The sequence below is a fragment of the Hevea brasiliensis genome, chromosome 3 (genome assembly GCF_030052815.1).
Source record: "Hevea brasiliensis isolate MT/VB/25A 57/8 chromosome 3, ASM3005281v1, whole genome shotgun sequence".
In the NCBI taxonomy this organism is placed as follows: Eukaryota; Viridiplantae; Streptophyta; class Magnoliopsida; order Malpighiales; family Euphorbiaceae; genus Hevea; species Hevea brasiliensis.
In genome coordinates this window covers 4794956-4813699 of record NC_079495.1, presented here as the reverse complement: position 1 = coordinate 4813699, position 18744 = coordinate 4794956, and the positions used below count along the sequence as shown (strand labels likewise).

Here is an 18744-nt window from a genome sequence, read left to right as displayed (position 1 = left end):
AACAAAGAAGATAATGGAAGATCAGGAACAAGTCTAGAACCTACAGGGGCAAGTTTCCGAATTGAGAGATCAAGTCTCGGAGCTTATGAAATTGATGAAGGAGATATCCCAAAATAAGCTTGCATCAGAACCAAATTTGCAACTACCTCCCCCACTTTCTACAACGGTTGATTTCCACCAAGCTTTAACCTCTTTCACTTTTCAACCACCCATTCCGGATCCAATAATCACTGTCAATCCGACCCTCCTAAATAATGACTTACCTTTTCCCTATTACCCAGCTGTCTCAAATGTCGAGTTACACCACTCTATCCCAATCCCTCCAGTTCACCCTGCCTCTTATTTCCCAACTGGGGGAATAGCTCATGCAGTAAGAGGAGAGAGTAAAACAAGAGAGAATGAGAAGCTTTCTGCTCTTGAAGAAAGTTAAGAGCAATAGAGGGCCTGAACATGTATGGTTCAATTGATGTGTCATCACTAAGATTGGTGTCAGATATGGTGGTGCCACCCAAATTCAAAGTCCCGGGCTTCGACAAATATACTGGGAATTCAGACCCTCGCATTCACCTGGCTACTTACATAACCAAGATGTCCGCCCTAACGGAAGATGATAGACTCCTGGTCCACTTTTTCCATGAGACTCTCTCCGGGGCAGCCTTGAGATGGTGCATTCAGTTAGATAGGAGCAAGCTGCGCTCCTGAAAAGATTTGGCTGATGCCTTTCTGAAACAGTACAAATTCAACTGTGATGTCACCCCCACAAGGAGAAACCTCCAAAATTTAGTGCAGAGAGAAAGGGAAAGCTTTAAGGAGTATGCCCAGAGATGGAGAGAGAAAGCAGCGGAGGTATATCCTCCGATTACTGACAATGAACTCTGCTCCTTGTTCATTGAAACATTAAAAGCTCCTTATTTTAATCTGATGATTGAAAACACCTCCAACAGCTTTTCAAATATCATTCAAGTTGGCGAGAGAATTGAAGCTAACCTCAGGTTAGGACGGTTGCAGGAGATGACTGAAAATCCTGCAAAGAAGACCGCCAGCTTCGGTAAGAAGAAAGAAGGTGATGTGCACTCCATCACTCGACAAACTCAATCTCCTTTCTCTCAAAATAATTTTCGGCCATATTCTCCTGCTCATGGCTTGACAATAGCAAACGTTCCATCCCCTTTTCCAAATTATTCTCACCCATGCCCACAGTATCCACCACAAATAGCTTACCAACCCAGACCGCCTCCTCAACCGGTCCAATCAAGGCCACCTCCTCCCCAAAATAATCCTAGACCACAGAGAAATCCTGATCTACCTCTCCCCCTCCCACTCAGTGAAATATACCGATACCTCCTCGGTATAAATCAGATAGTGCTAATCCCCCTTGATCCAATTCAGCCACCATACCCCAGGTGGTATGATGCCAATGCCCGATGTGAATATCATGGAGGGGCACTCGGGCACTCAATTGATAACTGCGGGGCTCTTAAGGGAATAATACAAGCCCTGATCAGAAATGGGTGGTTGAAGATAGAAGGAAATAGCTCTCTCCCCAATGCTCTCTCCCCAATGTCACTTCAAACCCCCTGCCCAATCATGGTACGGGCAGTGGTATGAACATGATAGAACCTGAGGATAGAAAGTCAATTGCGGAGCTAGATCAACTGATTCCTCACTTCGAGGGAATTTTTGCAATGACAGTAAGGGAAGGCTACCTTTTCCCTCAGGCCTTAGGATCAAAAAGTGACACGGGATGCCCCTACCATGTCATGAGCTGCGCAACTGTGAGGGATTCCGGTAAGAGGTCAAGAGTATGCTGTCCCTCAAAAGTTTAAGATATCAAAAGAGGTCAAAGGTAGAGGGCGAAGTCAACACGGCCAAATTTGGCCAGAATGCCTCCACCCTCGGTTCCGGATTAACCTTTTCTGCTCCCTGCACACCAACACCACCACCAATAACAATCATCCGAATCCCGCCTCAACTTCCAGTCACAAACACCCATGCAGTGCCTTGGAACTATAATCTCCAAGTCTTCACTCAAGAGGCATCCAGTAGCACCTTAGCTCCTAACCTTGCCTATACATATACTCCACCCATGACCCCTCCTAAACTGTGCTTCGCCCCCCATGAGCACTTCAAAATGACTTACGCCAAATCCTCCAGCGATGTCACTCCCTAATCAAATCCAAAACCTGTCACAACCAGTAACTCCTCCCTACCTGAGCAAGAGGTAAAATTTATAACCCGAAGTGGGAGATGTTACGGGAATGATGAGAAGGAAAAGAAAAAGGGGAAAGTAAAAATAGGAGAGCCACAAGAGAACACGGAAGAGGGGGGTTGAGAAAGTTGAGAAAGGAGAACCTACTGAACCAAAAGGAGAAGAGGAGCTGTTGCTTCAAATAATGAAGCAGAGTGAATACGATGTTATTGAAAAACCGAGGAAAACGTTTGCACGGATTTCATTGCTGTCACTGATTTTGAGCTCAAAAGTGCATCGCCAAGCCCTATAAAAGATTCTGGATCAGGCCTTTGTAAACCATGATATCACGTCGGGGCAATTCGAGAAAATAGTTGGGCAAATACAGGCATCCAGTTTTGTCACTTTCTCGAAAGAGGAGATAGACCCAGCTGGCTTGAAGCACACCAAAGCTTTGCACGTGACAGCCAAATGTAAAGGTTGCATAGTTACCAAGGTTCTAATCGATAACGGATCTGCCCTTAACGTCTTGCCCAATGCCACCTAGGCGAGGCTACCTATCGATTGATCAAACATACGCCACAGTGCCATGGTAGTAAGGGCCTTTGACGGAAAAAGAAGGGAGGTACTTGGAGACATTGATCTGCCACTCCAAATGGGGGCATGCACTTTCAACGTCACGTTCCAGGTGATGGACATTGAACCTGCATACACCATGTTGCTAGGGAGACCTTGGATCCATTCAGCAAATGTCGTACCTTTGACCCTGCACCAGAGAATTAAATATATCATGGGCGGCAGGATCATCACTGTGAAAAGGGAAGAAGCCATGCTGGTCACCAAGCCACAATCACTTCCTTATGTGGAAACAACTGAAAAGTCCTTGGAAAGTTTTTTTCAGGCTCTAGAGTTGTAAGAAACTATCCTGAGGGATGAAGGGGCTATGGCTATGGTGGCAAAAGTGATGCTCAAAAATGGCTATGAGAAGGGCAAGGGATTGAGCATCGCATTGCAAGGAATTGTTGAACCCATACCGGCTATTCAGAAGATCGGCTGTTTCGGCCTGGGATATGAAGAAGATGCTCTTATGGATGGGCGATTTTGGAGGAGGAACATGCTTCGGGATCAGAGATTTGACCAGAGAGTCGGGAAAATAAAAGTTGTCTCGAAAATCACAGATGTCTTCACCAAACCGATCATTGAGAACCCCGGAAGAGGTGAAGAATCACCCGAAGAACCATCTGTTGATGTTATACAGTTGGACTCCCTATATGAAGCCCTGATCTCGCCAATTGCTGAGGGGCAAGAGCTGGATAACTGGGAAATAGAAGACCTTTCTATGCTCAATCTCGAGTAAAGTACTTTTTGTTACCTACACTTGATCATTTTATCCATGGTGACAAGTGTAATGCTGTAAATAGACCCTTTTCTTATGATTTAAGTGTTAATAAATTAATAGCGCATTTTGCATCCAAATTCTCTTTTTCTTAAAATCCATTCTTATAATATACTCCACTTGCGTTTCTTTCAGGACCATTCATCAATTAATGCCTAATAATTCAATAGACTCAGAAATTCCTCATGTTAATTTTGAAACTCCCATAACTACCATTACTTCAAGTGATTCTAAAGAAGAACTTGCAGAAGAAAGGGGTGAAAGAGACAAACCTTCCCTGGTGCCTTGCGGGGATGAAACGCATACCATAAATCTAGGCACAGAAGAAATAAGGAAAGAACTTAAGGTTGTGGGGAATGGAGAATTAGAAGATATGGTCATTTTGCTCAAAGAATTCTTGGATGTATTTTCATGGAGCTATAATGATATGACTGGATTAGACCCTTAGATAGTGACACACAAGATTTTCCTAATTCCCGGGACAATTCTAGTAAAGCAGAAGTTAAGAAGAATGAACCCTAACACGCTACTCAAAGTTAGGGATGAAGTCAAAAAGCAATATGATGCTGGATTCTTGGAAGTGGTCAAGTACCCTCAATGGATAGCTAATGTTGTCCCAGTAATGAAAAAGGACGGGAGAGTCAAGATGTGTGTTGATTACAGGGATCTCAATAAAGCGAGCTTGAAGGATGATTTCCCTCTCCCACACATAGACGTGCTAGTAGACAATGCTGCGGGATTGGGTAGATGTTCGTATATTGATGGGGCATCCGGATACAACCAAATCCCTATGGATGAAGAAGACAAAGAGAAAATAGCCTTTATCACTTAGTGGGGGATATTCTGTTATCGGGTCATGCCATTTGGGTTAAAGAATGCTGGAACTACCTACCAACGCGCTATGGTCACATTATTCTATGACATGATGCACAAAGAAGTAGAGGTGTATGTGGATGATATGATCATCAAATCCAGAGAGGGAGAAAGTCATGTACAAGTGCTGAGAAAAGTATTCGAAAGACTCAGGAAGTATCAGTTGAAATTGAACCCAGCCAAGTGTGTGTTTAGGGCTAGATCTGGAAAGCTATTGGGGTTCATAGTAAGTGAGAAGGGAATAGAAGTAGACCCAGACAAAGTTCGAACCATTCAAGAAATGCCATCCCCAAAGACAGAAAGGGAGGTGCGCAGTTTCCTGGGAAAACTAAACTACATCTCGAGATTCATTTCAAACCTCACTGCTAAAGCTGAACTCATCTTTAGACTACTCAGAAAGAACAACACCACTCAATGGGATTCAGTTTGTCAAGAGGCTTTCGAGAAAATTAAACAGTACTTGTCAAACCTATCGATATTGGTCCCTCTAGTGGCAGGAAGGCCGTTAATTCTGTACATGGCAGTCCAACAAAGTTCAATGGGGTGTGTTTTGGGGCAGCATGATGACACAGCTCGAAAGGAGAGGGCCATTTATTACTTGAGCAAGAAATTCAATGATTGCGAGTCAAGGTACTAGTTCCTAGAGAAAACTTATTGCGCGTTGGCCTGGACGGCGAATCGGCTTAAACACTACATGTTGAATCATAAGACATGGATCATCTCCCGGGTGGATCCCATCAAGTATGTATTTGAAAGCCCATTCATGCCAGGGAGGATAGCAAAATGGCAGGTCATACTCTTTCAATATGATATTGTCTATATGACCAGAAAGGAGGTAAAAGGGAGCGTAATTGTTGATCTCCTAGCAGAAAACCCTATCCAAGATTATGAAGCCTTAGATTTCGAATTCCCTGAGGAGCATGTTAATGAGGTCGACGGCGAGGAAAAGGAACCAGCTGACATGTAGGAAATGTATTTTGACGGAGCAATCAACTTGTCTGGTAATGGGATCGGAGCTGTGTTGGTATCCCCTGATGGAAAACACTTCCCAATAGCTATCAAGTTAAGATTTGATTGCACCAACAACGTCGTGAAATACGAAGCCAGTGTCATGGTTTTATAAGCTGCCATCGAAATGAAAATCAGAAAGTTAGAGGTGTACGGAGATTCAGCTTTGATCATTTATCAGGTCAAGGGAGAATGGCAAACCAAGGACCCGAAGCTGATCCCATATCAGAAGTACCTACGGGAATTGATCAAGAGATTCGAAGAAATTTCTTTCACTCACCTCAGTCGGGACAAGAATCAATTTGTGGATACCTTAGCTACTCTGGCTGTCATGGCTCAAATGGAAGAGGGGCAGACGATTCAGGTATTGCAAATCAAAGCAAGAGGTGAGCCAGCTTACTGTTTCATGGCCGAGGAAGAAATTGATGGCAAACCTTGGTACCATGATATTCAGATCTACGTCAAAACCAGGGAATACCCTCCAGGGGCAAGCAGAAACGAAAGGAGAATGATCAGGAGATTAGCTTTGTGATACTTCCCCAGTGGTGAAATTCTGTATAAAAGAAGCTCTAATGGCGAATTTTAGTTTATTGGGTGTTAGATTTTTCTTCTCTCATATTTTCTACAAGTTTGAGTTAAACGTTTAAAAATTTTATTGGATTAATAGTTAGGCTGGGTCAAAATTAAATATAACATGCTAACACATGCACATACAACTGATATGCATGTGATGTGAGATAGGCAAAATAAATAGCAATTCCCATGGAATGCTGCTATTATTATTGTAACTATGATTGCGTTCTCAGTAGGTGGAATTATCTTGAGTATGGATGGATATATATGAATTTCGAAAGAATTCCAGAAACACAGATTTGTCAGGCATATTGTTCGGTAATGATGTTGTACTTGATTTTTCATTTGTAGATTTGACAGGGAAATTTTTTTTATCGTTCTAGATTTGTATTGGATTTTTTCAATAAGAAAACCAAAAAGAAAAATGTCAGTGGGGCTTGGTCTGGCAACTTAGTGTTACTCGTAATTTATATAACATTTAGCAAGTCAAACTAGCCATTAGACATTGGTCCTAACTTTGATAACAGTAGATGGTGGTGCCGATTTTTCCATTATTTGAGTATAGACTATTCTTCTGCCAAAACTCAACTTTGAAGTAAGTCTCCAAGTAAAACCTTCAGTGATGATTTTCAGATTGTGTGGTTGTGCACTGTGGCCCTTTTCCTGTGTCCACTTGGGCACGATGACATGAATCTATTTGTTTGCTCTGGTCATTCTGATGTGTATGACCTAGGCTATACACTTCGTTTCTGATATTTTTTTGAACAATAAATATGAAAACTGAAGTTGAAGCTTTGAACATACTTTTTTTTTGACATTTTACTACCATGCTTAAAAATCTGGTAAATTTATGATAATTTTTTTTTTGTATTCCCTAGGCTTTTTAATGTTAAAAAACAATATATATATGAGAGAGAGAGCATCATGTGAGAGTTAAGGAAGCAGGGTGAAAAAAAAGACAATTAAATAGTGAGAACATGGACAAGAAAGGGTAGTAAAGAAGGGTTTTACCAAAATAAAGAATGGCACCAGAAAAGTGGGATTATTTGAAGAGATAGTGAAAAGGAAAGCAAAAGAAAAGATAGAACAATAGAGGGCTGAAGGTGGAATTAAATTTGTATTTATCATCTGACGTAATTCCCTTATTATTCTCAACTGTCTCAATTACTCTTGCATTTATGTGTTTTTAATAGCCTTTCAATCTAATATAGTCCCTCTTTTTTCAATGCTCGAACTACCCAACCTCCCCCTCTTCAACCTCTTCTTCATTTACTTAAGTACTGTTATTTTTTTTTCCTTAACTAAAAATCCCTTACCCAATCTGCATTGCCCTTCCTATTCTTAAATGGCATATTATAATTATTCTCATGTTTCTGTTAATATGGTTTATTATAACTATGTATCTTGTGTTTTATCTACCGTTACGATGTTGCCCTGTAGTGCACAACTGGGCAAACATTTGTCTGTTCATAGCTTCGTCAATTGCTCAATGTGCTTCTACAGGTTTTGATGTTTTGAAAAGCCAGTAACATTTTCCTGATTGTGGGTTTAGCGCTTGTTTGATTGAGAAACTCTTTGCACTGATATTTCATCTATTCATTCTGCATAGTGGGGAATCATCCATTATAGTGTAGCTCTATCTTCTGTTATTAGCATATAATCTTTCATTAGGTGGACATAAGTGTGTGGTTTGGTCACAAAGGTGTTCCTGGTAAAAAATTTTATTAACAAAAGAATTCAGCAAACTGTGGGGCATGAGTTTCCCCACTGCCATCTTCTAAAACTGTTTATGAAGTACAGAAGAATCTATTTCATTTACCCAGCCCATGACTGTACCTAGTAAATTGATTGATTATTCACTCTCCCATTATTTTATCTGACACGGACATTGTAACAGTGCTTAGTAAAGTCAACGTGGCATTTTCTGGTTGGATATAAGATATTATAAACTTAAAATGAATAGCAGATTAAAATAAAATATACTCCAAAGGATAAAATCATAAAATACCTAACTTTCATAGGGGTATTTGGGCTGCTGCAATTAACCCACTTACATGTCTTCTGCTAAAGAGCGAAGAAAGCTGAACCCAGAAAGAAAACACACACACTACCTCTGAATCCAAAAAGCTCCTACTCTTTGTTCTATGACTAGAAAAAGGGAAGAAATAAAATATATAGGAGAGAGAGAGAGAGAGAGAGAGAGAATAGTGCTATTTGGGCTCCAAGTTTAGTCTTCCATTCCCAGCAATCAAATCACTCCAGCATGGAATGGAGCTGCAAAAAACTGGACCCCAAATAGAACTACTTGGAGAATCAGCAGGAGGAATAAGCCCTACTACTGTTTTTAACTATTCCTTGTCTGCACAGTGTTGTTATGGACGAAATCAAGCAACACAGTACTCTTGCATTTGGGGCATTTAGGTTCACCCTCAGAAAGCATCACATACATGAGACACCTAGGGCATCCCACAAGCACCATGGAAGTAGCCTCAGGGCTATTAGAGTATCGCAGAGTGTCTTCTTGGTTCAGTTCTGATGACACACATGAACTTGGCGGTGATGTTGGTGACACTGTCGCTGATCGGCTTGGCGACTCCACTCTGGGGTTGGGCCTTGGTGGTGATAGGTTCAGCTTAAGGTCGAGCTTGGGCCCATTGCCATTTTTTCGACTCATCTTAGGCGTGCTGTGTAGTATATTTCACCTGTCCAAAAACAGAACCAATTTAGGAACTAATCCCTCTAAAAAAACACAATAGATTAGATATAAACTTAGTTTAAATGTTAGCATGAATGATACCTTAAGGGCAGAGGAGAGGGAGCTTCTAATACAATATGGGAGGAAGGGAGGTTAATATTATGGAACAGATGAAAGGTGAATGGGAGACTAGTGGCTAGGCTTGAACCATGAACAGCAACTCTAGCACCATCAAAATGATCTTGGTGTTGGTGGGTTTGAACCTGCAAGGCCACTATAAATAAGGGAAATGAAGGGAGAGAGATGGGGTTTTCTTTAAAGCTTAATTTAATTATGGGGGAGAGGTGGAGGGTGGAGAGAGAGAGAGAGAAATTGAATTGAATTGAGGTATTGGTGGAAGAAGGGTGTTAAATTGAGGCCAGGAAATGTATTAATGAATTGAAAAATCCCAAGGAGTATGCAGAGGAGGAAAATTGGAGTAAATATTGCAATTACAAATTGCAGCAATCCTTCATTCATTGCTTTTAGGGCGGAGGGGAATAGGGGGTCGGTGTTTTAAAGTCTTCGAGAGAAACATGGCTCAGGGAAAACCCACTGACTTTTAAGGACTTTTAAGGGTTTTTGTGGTAGAAATATCAAATAATCTCTTTTTTTTTAATTATTATTTAATTTTTATATTTTAATATATTTTTATTTTGATAAATATATTATTATTAATTTCTGTATTTTTTTGGACCTACCATTTAATTTTTTCATTAAGTTAAATTTTTTATTAGTAAAATATATTTAAAATAGAGATTATTGTTACAAGGGCTAAATAATTTGAGGTTTAAAAATATATTTATTAATTAATATATTTTTTAAAAAATAAAATAATAAGTAATTAATTTTATTAAAATTAAAAAATTAAATAATTATTTTTCTTTTTAAAAATTAATTATCATTTAAAAAAATAAAAATTGAAATAAGTACCACCTAAGAATTTAATAGAAAACGCCAAGAAAATAAATGTCAACTAATTGGAAGTTACCACAACAGATAAACACAATTTAAATAGCCAACTGCACACAAAGAAATTGAAATCTCAAAGCACACCAGAAATATTAAATGGCAACACTCAAAATTTACATAGGAAACAACAACAGATTATATTTGAAGCCAGGGAAAGTGCTTTATATTCTCATTAATTTCATTTGCCTCATTCGTTGATAGTTGTTTTTTTTTTTTAAATGTGGAAAATAAATAGATTATTTTATATATTCGACTGAAAATATTTTTTACACTATGAAAATGAAGAAAAAAAAATATAAAGTTAATAATTATTTTATAAATTTATGGGATTTAAACCTCAATATATGTTTTTAATATGCCTCATCTATGTCATTATATTAATACTTTGAATGTGCTAAATTAAAAGTTAACCTACCAAATAAATTGATAATTTAGAATGTATAAACAAATAATTTATCAAATTGTTTGAAAACTAGATTTTTTAAGAATTTAATTTTTTTTTGTTTGCGAGAATTTAGTTTTTTTTTTTTTTTTTTCAATTCTCATATTTGCAAAATCTAATAATTGAAAGAATTCTCCTGTTTTATAAAAAGAAAAGCTAGAAAATAAAAATAAATGAATTTATAAGAAAAGTAAAATGAAAAAATTATTATTTTCCTTATAAATATCTTTTAAAAAAGGAAAGGAAATAATTTGTTTATTTTTCATGTTTAATAAAATGATTACAATTTTACTATTATCCTCATATTAAATAAATAAAATTATATTAAAAATAATTATTTGAGGGGAAAATGGCATAATGGAAAACAGAAAAATTAAAATTATTTTTTACTTTTTTTTTCGTTTAATTTGGGCAGAAAATAAGATATCTCAAAATACCTTTTAATCATTTTTCATATAAATTTTTACAATTTTTTCCCTTGTGCTTTTTATAAAACAGGATAATTGGAAGTTTAATATTTATTTTTTCTTTTTTCCTTCTAATAAAATAAGTCAATTGTCTTTTTTTTCTTCTTCTACTATTTTCTTCACTATAAAATAGACTTTAAAAAATGAGATCATTTTAAAAGTATGACAAAAATAAATAATATAATTACGTGAAAATTCATATTTGAATTTTATTATTGTAAATGATTTTTTTCAAAGGGAAAGAGATCGCGAAAATGTAACCTTGTGGAAATTAAAATAGATTCACATTGTCACCAACATGGACATACTCCTTTATTGTATTTCAATTTTAATCCATTCCACTAGGAAGAAAAGCATATGTAATATGAAAAATTTTTATTTAGTCTTAATTTATTATAAATTTAAAATACACGCATATATATATATATATATATATATATATATATATATATATATATATTATAGAAATGTTGAGTGTAAGCTCTCACAACAAAAATAAAAATGTCCAGTTGAGATTTACCCATTAAACAAGGAATCTTCAACTTCCTGGGAACCCCAACAAGTCAAGAAGGGAACAACTTCTGTCTCATCCTTTTTCTTTTTATTTTTTTATTTTTATACATTACCATCATCATGAGTTAATATATTAAAAAATTTTCAAGTGAAAAATATTAAAATTTAAATACTTAAATCTTTTATAGTAGGAGTCAGTTATTCAACTATTGGATAGAGCTTATATAAAATTTAGTTTTAATGATGATTAATTGATGAAGCAATATTAATTAACTCTATTGTCTTTCCCATCATTTTCTTTTGATATTGTTGATGAGATGATATGGAAAAACTATTATGGGTGATTCTAAACACATCAGATAAGAGTAAAACCTAAGTGATGAGTTAAGAGTAAAACCCAAGTGACTTGAGAAAGCACTTCAATACTTAATTATTTATTAATAATAATAATAATAATAATATAATATTATAACTTAAATTAGCACCTGGATTCATAGGGTAAGAGTTTATGAGTATTACACACTCTTCATTGGGTTTGGTTGAAACTAGCTATTGTCTAGCCTTGTTTTTCCATTTGTACATTTATGAGAATTAATGACATTTTTTTTCAAGATTAAGCATGATTTATTGTTATATGTTGCCTTCCAAATTATAAAAGATTTATTCCAATTTAGACTACATAATCGTCTCTCAATCAAACAAAATTGTTTATTATTATTATTTAATATCAAAAAAAGGATATTGAATCTAAAGTTTTCATGGTGAAATCTCCGCATTTGAACCATTATTGATGGGGTGAATACAAAATCATTGATCCTTATTATGGGAATAAACTCATAATAATACAAGATGTTCTTTCTCCCATTCCTTCATTCTTTTAATCATTGATTTTTTTTTTTGGATATCTAAGATTTTTAAATATTATTTTCATTTCAAATTATAATTCAAATTTAAAAATTTTACGATTTTGAAAATAATTCTAATATCACTCTGCATTGGGAATCTTTATCTAATAAAAATAATTTATATACAACAATTTCATTATCACTATTGATTATGGTGGGATACACGTGTGATCTATTATAATCAATGATTACAATAAAATTATTACACACATCGATTTTATTGTATAATTACACTTTCCTAACTTTTGTTAAAAAAATGATTAAGTGTAAAATTAAAATAAAAGATGTAAAATGATCAAATAAATTATGAAAACTTAATAAAATAAATAAAAAATTAAAAACCAAATCCCTTCTTTTGCGAGTCAAAGAAAATTCATAGTCAGTCAAAGGCAATCGGTTGTTTGCACTCTTCTAATTTTTGTTAAAAAATATCAAATCTAAAAATAAAAAATAAAAAAATCAGGGATTTAAATGACCAAATAAAATTATTAGAACTTGATAAAAAAAATAAAATTTAGGGAGTAAAGTTGTATTTTGCCTTATTTTTATTTATTTTCTTAATGATATTAAGTTAATTTGATATTTTTTATTAAATTACTTAAAAAAAGAATATAATATAAAAATAATTTCAAAAAAAAGGATATAATATAAAAAATAATAAAAATTTAGGGATTTAAAGTAAAAAAAAAATTAAAATGTAAAGTAATTAAATAAAATTATAGGGACTTAATAAAAAATAAGAATTCAATGATTTTTTTTTTGTTCTTTTTATATAGAAAGTGAAATTCAATATATGTTTAGCTAAAATATTATATTTTACTATGAAGATTTTTGTTCACGTGTATTCAAAATATAATATGTATAGTGAGACTTACTTATTATTATTTTTTAAAAAATTTATAATAAAATAAATCTAAATAAATTTTATAAAAGTTGGGTTCATTTGAGAAAATCATCAAGTATAATGAAACATATACATATACACTTTTATTTATCGTTGTTTTACCTATAATTACATATCATTTTTAGAAAGTCAACGAGTATTAATTATTATTTTTTTTTCAATTTTATCTTTATTTCTACTAAATATAATAACTATTTACACAAATTTTTAACACTTATTATAATTTCTCTCTTTTTTTTAATTAGGTGAGATAAAGGTAATTTAGTCAAATTAAATATTATTTTATTTTCATTTAAGTGATTTAATTGCTTATTTAATTATTATGTAAAAATCTTAAATAATAAATAAAAATAGATGAAAATAATATGTAATAGGTAAAAAAAATTAACTTGTAATATTAACGCATTGCAATTAACAATTACCAATTTCCTATTAATCCTATAAGTTAAATATCTTAAATAAAAAAAAATGAATTGATAGGAAAGGAACATTTGGTTAAATATATTAAATAGGGAGCCGCTTTCAGTAAATTGGTATTAAGTTGGTGCTTTAATGAGACCCACCAAGGACCAAATTGCCTTAATGAGTATTAATATAATTAACAAATTGATCATTGTATTTTCAGAGACCTATTAAACATTCTAGACTTTTGCCAACTGAAATATTATTCCATCTAATTTCAATTATATAGTCTTGATTAATGGCCAGTTAAAATATGGTCAAATGAGAGATAAAACTTTTAACACCCCAAATTACCCTCAATTGCATTTCTGTTTCCCTTTCATTTCATTTAATATGCTTTTTTAGGGATGACTATGCTATTATGGGACTATGTCTCTACCTTTTCAAACGTACCAAGGGAGAGACTTCATTTTTGAAGTTTAACATTAGCTAGCAGAGATACATTAATTATTTTAGAAAATGAACTAAAATTTCCACCTCACAAACAATATCTAAAAGCAATTTGGGCAAGGGAAGGGTCATTGGGAGCATGGTTGGGTTGTGGCACCATGGTTGGTATGATTTCCGATGACGTTGTTTTTTCGTTGGGCACTGGGTGCTGTGTAAAGGGAGACAAAAGTTTCAGATTGAGCGAGGGGGTGGGGCGGGGCATTCTACATGGGTGAGAGCAACGGTCAAAGGAAATGGGTACTTTGGTGAGAGAGTTGGTGCGTTGTGTGTGCAGGTGAGAAAAACTATGCAATGTGGAGATGAGTGATGCGCAGTTGGGTCTTCTGGGAGCTCTCATGTGGCCTTTGCGATAGTAAAGGAAGGTGGAAATGGAGTTGGGGTTTTCGGCGCACTGGCGCACTGGTTGCAGTGATGAGTCAGAATTTTAGTTTAAGAAGCTCAATTAAAATATATAATTTATTAATAAATTAAATACATAAATATTAATTAAAGGGATTGATTAATTAACGATGATAACTGTTTTATAATTATAAAATAAAAATATTTAATAAATATAATAATAAAAATAAATGCTTTATTTAAAAAAATTGATTTGTTAAAAATTAAATGGAGTTGCTATTATTTTAAAAATATAATAAACGATTAATATTGTGAAGTGCTAAAGCTAAAATATATTGATGGCCTAATATTAAAAAATTTATTCAATTTATCTCAAATTTATTTTTTTAAAAAAATTATGAAAAGAAAATTCAGTTTAAATTATAGATTAAACAAAATAAAAAAATTATAAAAAATAAATTCAGTTAAAATTATAGATTAAATAAAATAAATAACATGATTTAACTTTTAATATTACGAAAGAAAAAAATTTTTTTTTAACTTGAGTATGAAGACATTTTAGTTAAAAAAAAACTCAAAATAGTAATAAGATTACAAGAAGAAAGCTATTAATATTTTAATTTGATGAAAAAATATGAGAGAATTATATTAGATTTTTCTTTAATGATATTATCAAATAATTTAAATTTTAAAGAATAGAAATTGGTGATTATAGATTTATTAGATAAGAAAATAATAAAATAAAATTAATAAAAAAATATAGGTCAAGAAACATTAATGATTTAGATTTTTTTTGTACATTAAATTGATGAAAAAAATATAAGATAATTATATTAGACTTTTCTTTAATGATATTATCAAATAATTTAAATTTTAAAGAATAGAAATCGGTTATTATAGATTTATTAGATAAGAAAAATGATAAAATAAAATTAATGAAAAATATAGGGTCAAGAAACATTAATGATTTGGATTTTTTTTAGTATATTAAATTGATAAAAAAATATGAGATAATTATATTAGACTTTTCTTTAATGATATTATCAAATAATTTAAATTTTAAAGAATAGAAATCGGTGATTATATATTTATTAGATAAGAAAATAATAAAATAAAATTGATAAAAAACATAGGTCAAGAAATATTAATGATTTAAATTTTTTTTAGTATGAGAATTTGTATTTCATTATATCATTTTTTTAATAAAGAATTTAAAATTTTTTTAATATAAAATTACTATTAAACTCACTTAAAATTTTTAAAACTCTCAAGCTCCCTTGCTTATCCAAATTTAATATAAGAATTGAAATTTTTTTTTTTGAAAATTTATTATTAAATCTTTGAAAATTTTCAAAATTTCAAAGCAACCCAAGTGCCCTTCACCCCAACATGGCTCTGTCTATGACTGGCGGGGTGAAGCTAGTTGGAAGTGGGGAGGCAAGGCATTGAAGCGGGGGAGAGAGTGATAGGGATTTTGAAGGTAAGGGAAAGGGATTGGGATTTTTTTTTTTAATTGATTAATAAAGATACTTTGGTCTTGTCCGAATGTTTTACAGCAAATTTACTTGAAATTGGATGAAAAGACATTTTAATTAATAGTGACAAAATTTAGAGACATTTTAATAAATTAAAAAAAATATAGAAATTGATTTGTTAATAATGATAATATTTAGAAATTAAATAATAATTAATATATTATTAATATATCATTAATTTTAATATGAATAATTATATAATTAAAAATAAAATATCATAATATATAACCATTTAAAAAAAACTTGTATTAAGATTTTTTAAAAAATAGTATGTAAATATCAACTCAACCTAAATGGATGCCAATATCCCAAAACTTAATATAATAAAAAGATATATATATATATATATATTTATATTTATAATCTAATTATTTTATGTGTTTCAAATGGTTGTTGCAAGGCGGTTTGCTTGCACTTTCATTCCTTTACCTCGCCATGATTGATTGATAATTACAAATTGGAGGACTTTCTCTACTGACCATTCCCATTATCATATATAGTTCGAACACAAACAGAGATAAATATCATTATTTAGGCATTTAAAAGCTAATAAATCAGGTAAAACAATAATGAAATTAATGAGATTAAATGTATTGAAAATTATGCACTTAAAAAGAAGCATTCAAACTTAATAAAGTCAAATAATATCAAAAGGATGGAAACATATATGATGCATTAAGTGTCTGATCGAAAATATTAGCTATTTTAGTTGTTAGCTGGTTTAATAGATATCAGTTATTTTATTAACTATTTATTGTCAAATATTAGATTTTAGTAGTTAGCTATTTACATAATGATTTAAAGTAAAGATATTCGATAAAAATAGTTTATCGAATTAGTTTTTAACTGTAAAAATAGTAGTATCATCTTTTTTATCGTAGCCAAAATACTCTTTTAACTTTTAAAAATTAGGAGGGATAATATTTTATAAACCTTTACCTCAACTTCTAAATACGAATATAAACATTCTGTTATTGAATATATAAATAAGAAAGATAGTGTTTTGACCCATTACCTTAAAAATTGTTATCAAATATGGCTTAAAACTCAATGAAAAAAACTCATAGAATTAGAAGTAATTTTTTTTTTTAGTATTATTAAAGTGCTAACATAGTCACCCTGTTTAGAATATAAAATTTTACGAGAATTTAATTCAATTAATTTTTTTAATTATTATGTTTAAAATGAAATAATTTAATTTTTAGTAATTAAAAAATTATTTTCAAATAAATAAAAGTAAATATGATTATGTGAAAATTAATTAAATTCTTTTCTTCTAAACAAAGCAAATAGATTCCCACTACGTTAAGTAATAAAACATATACATGACATTCAATTAATCGGATGAAAAAATTTTGAATTTTTCTTGTGTAAAATGAAGTCTAGGTAAACCATCATCTCAAATCATTCCAATAATATCCTAGCAGCTAAGAGGGATTATAGAATGAAAAATTTGTAGCAATTAATATATATATATTTACAATTAAACATTTGTAGCAATAATGAGGGAAAAATTTGCCAAAGTAGTTTGCTATTGCCATTTAAGAAACCTAACTTAAAAACCTAAAACTTAGAAAATTTTCCTTTGGCACTTGATTTCACTTTGTAAGTAGTTGCTAAATTTCTAAGCAATTAAGGCTGTTCGTTTGGTAAAACTATAAATCAATTTGGGGTGTTTTCAAAGAGGAGGTTATTTACTTAATTAGCTTATTTATAATTGTATATCTATAAAAGTGTATTAATAATGTTATGTGGGTGTGAAAGAACAGCATGTACTTATTGCAAGCTTACCTTCATACAGTTACACCCAGCCAATATTGACTATGTTTGATAATTAAAGTGCTTAAGTGTATTGTATATTCAACTAAATTGCTGTTAAGGTAGCCAGATGCTTTTTCCTTCTAATTTTTTATACATTAATTTTTTTTTCTTCTTTTGCTAATTTGGATACCATACAACACCCAAAAAAAAAAGCCCCAATATATATAATTCTAATTCAATACAAATATGATACACTAATAATAAATATCTCACTTTATTAAAAATTTTAAATTTAATTGGACATCCTCTGAAATTGGAATCATATCTCAATACTAAATCTTACTCTAAATGGAGTCTAACGTCTCAATACTAAATCTTACTCTAAATGGAGTCTACCCAATATTTATATAAGAAAATCAAGCCTTCACAATCAATAGGTACATTATTTTCTTTAATCAATTCTATATTTTACTCAATATCTGTACTAACTTCTTTCATAAAAATCTAAGAACATCGGGATAAAGAAGCTTGCACTGCTAGAAACTAGTTTGCCACAAATTTATTTGGACACAAGGAAATCCTTTTCAGGTTTGATTTGAGCATTATAAAGTTCTGTAAAACCTATTTATGCATCTAGAGGGAAAATCATTTTTGTCAAATTCAATCAAAGATAAATGATCTAATTTCATAAAAGAGAAAAAAAAAAAAACTGCTTTCATAAACCTAATTAATAAAAATAAAAAGCAAATGCACCTATGAATTATATATATACTTAGAACATATATGAGTATATAAATTAAAGAGATTTAATCGCATATCTCTTTATCACCCAATTAAACTCTTATAAGGGTAGATGACCAACTAAATTAAATTAAACCAAATTAGTTTTCTAGGACTTAATTTGTCATCATGATGGACAGGAAGGTTGGGATGTTTGGCTATTTTAATTAATCTTCAGCCCAAGAGATACCGTTTGTGATAAATAAAGAGGCACGTACTTGCACTTCCATATATTTTTTTAATATATATATTTTTTTGATTTCTTATTTCGTATTGTCTGTTTATAGCTTTTGAAATCTTTTCATAACTTATTAAAATTTTCTAATTTAACACCTGACTTTTAATGTTGAACTTAAATTTCTAACATGGTATTCTCACTGGAATATGTAGAAATGAATTTTACGGTTGTACTTGAATTTCTAATATTTTGATTGGACTAGAT

The 18744-nt window shown here is 32.0% G+C and overlaps 1 long non-coding RNA gene across 1 annotated transcript; it reads right to left on the bottom strand.

Annotated features, from left to right (window-relative positions):
• Positions 1-8030: 8030 nt before the first annotated feature.
• On the bottom strand, positions 8031-9318 carry LOC110651574 (uncharacterized). Its single transcript, XR_002494209.2, has 2 exons — positions 8836-9318; positions 8031-8740 (listed from the first exon to the last, which is right to left on the bottom strand). It is a non-coding gene; the product is annotated as an uncharacterized LOC110651574 (long non-coding RNA).
• Between the last annotated feature and the right edge of the window lie 9426 nt (positions 9319-18744).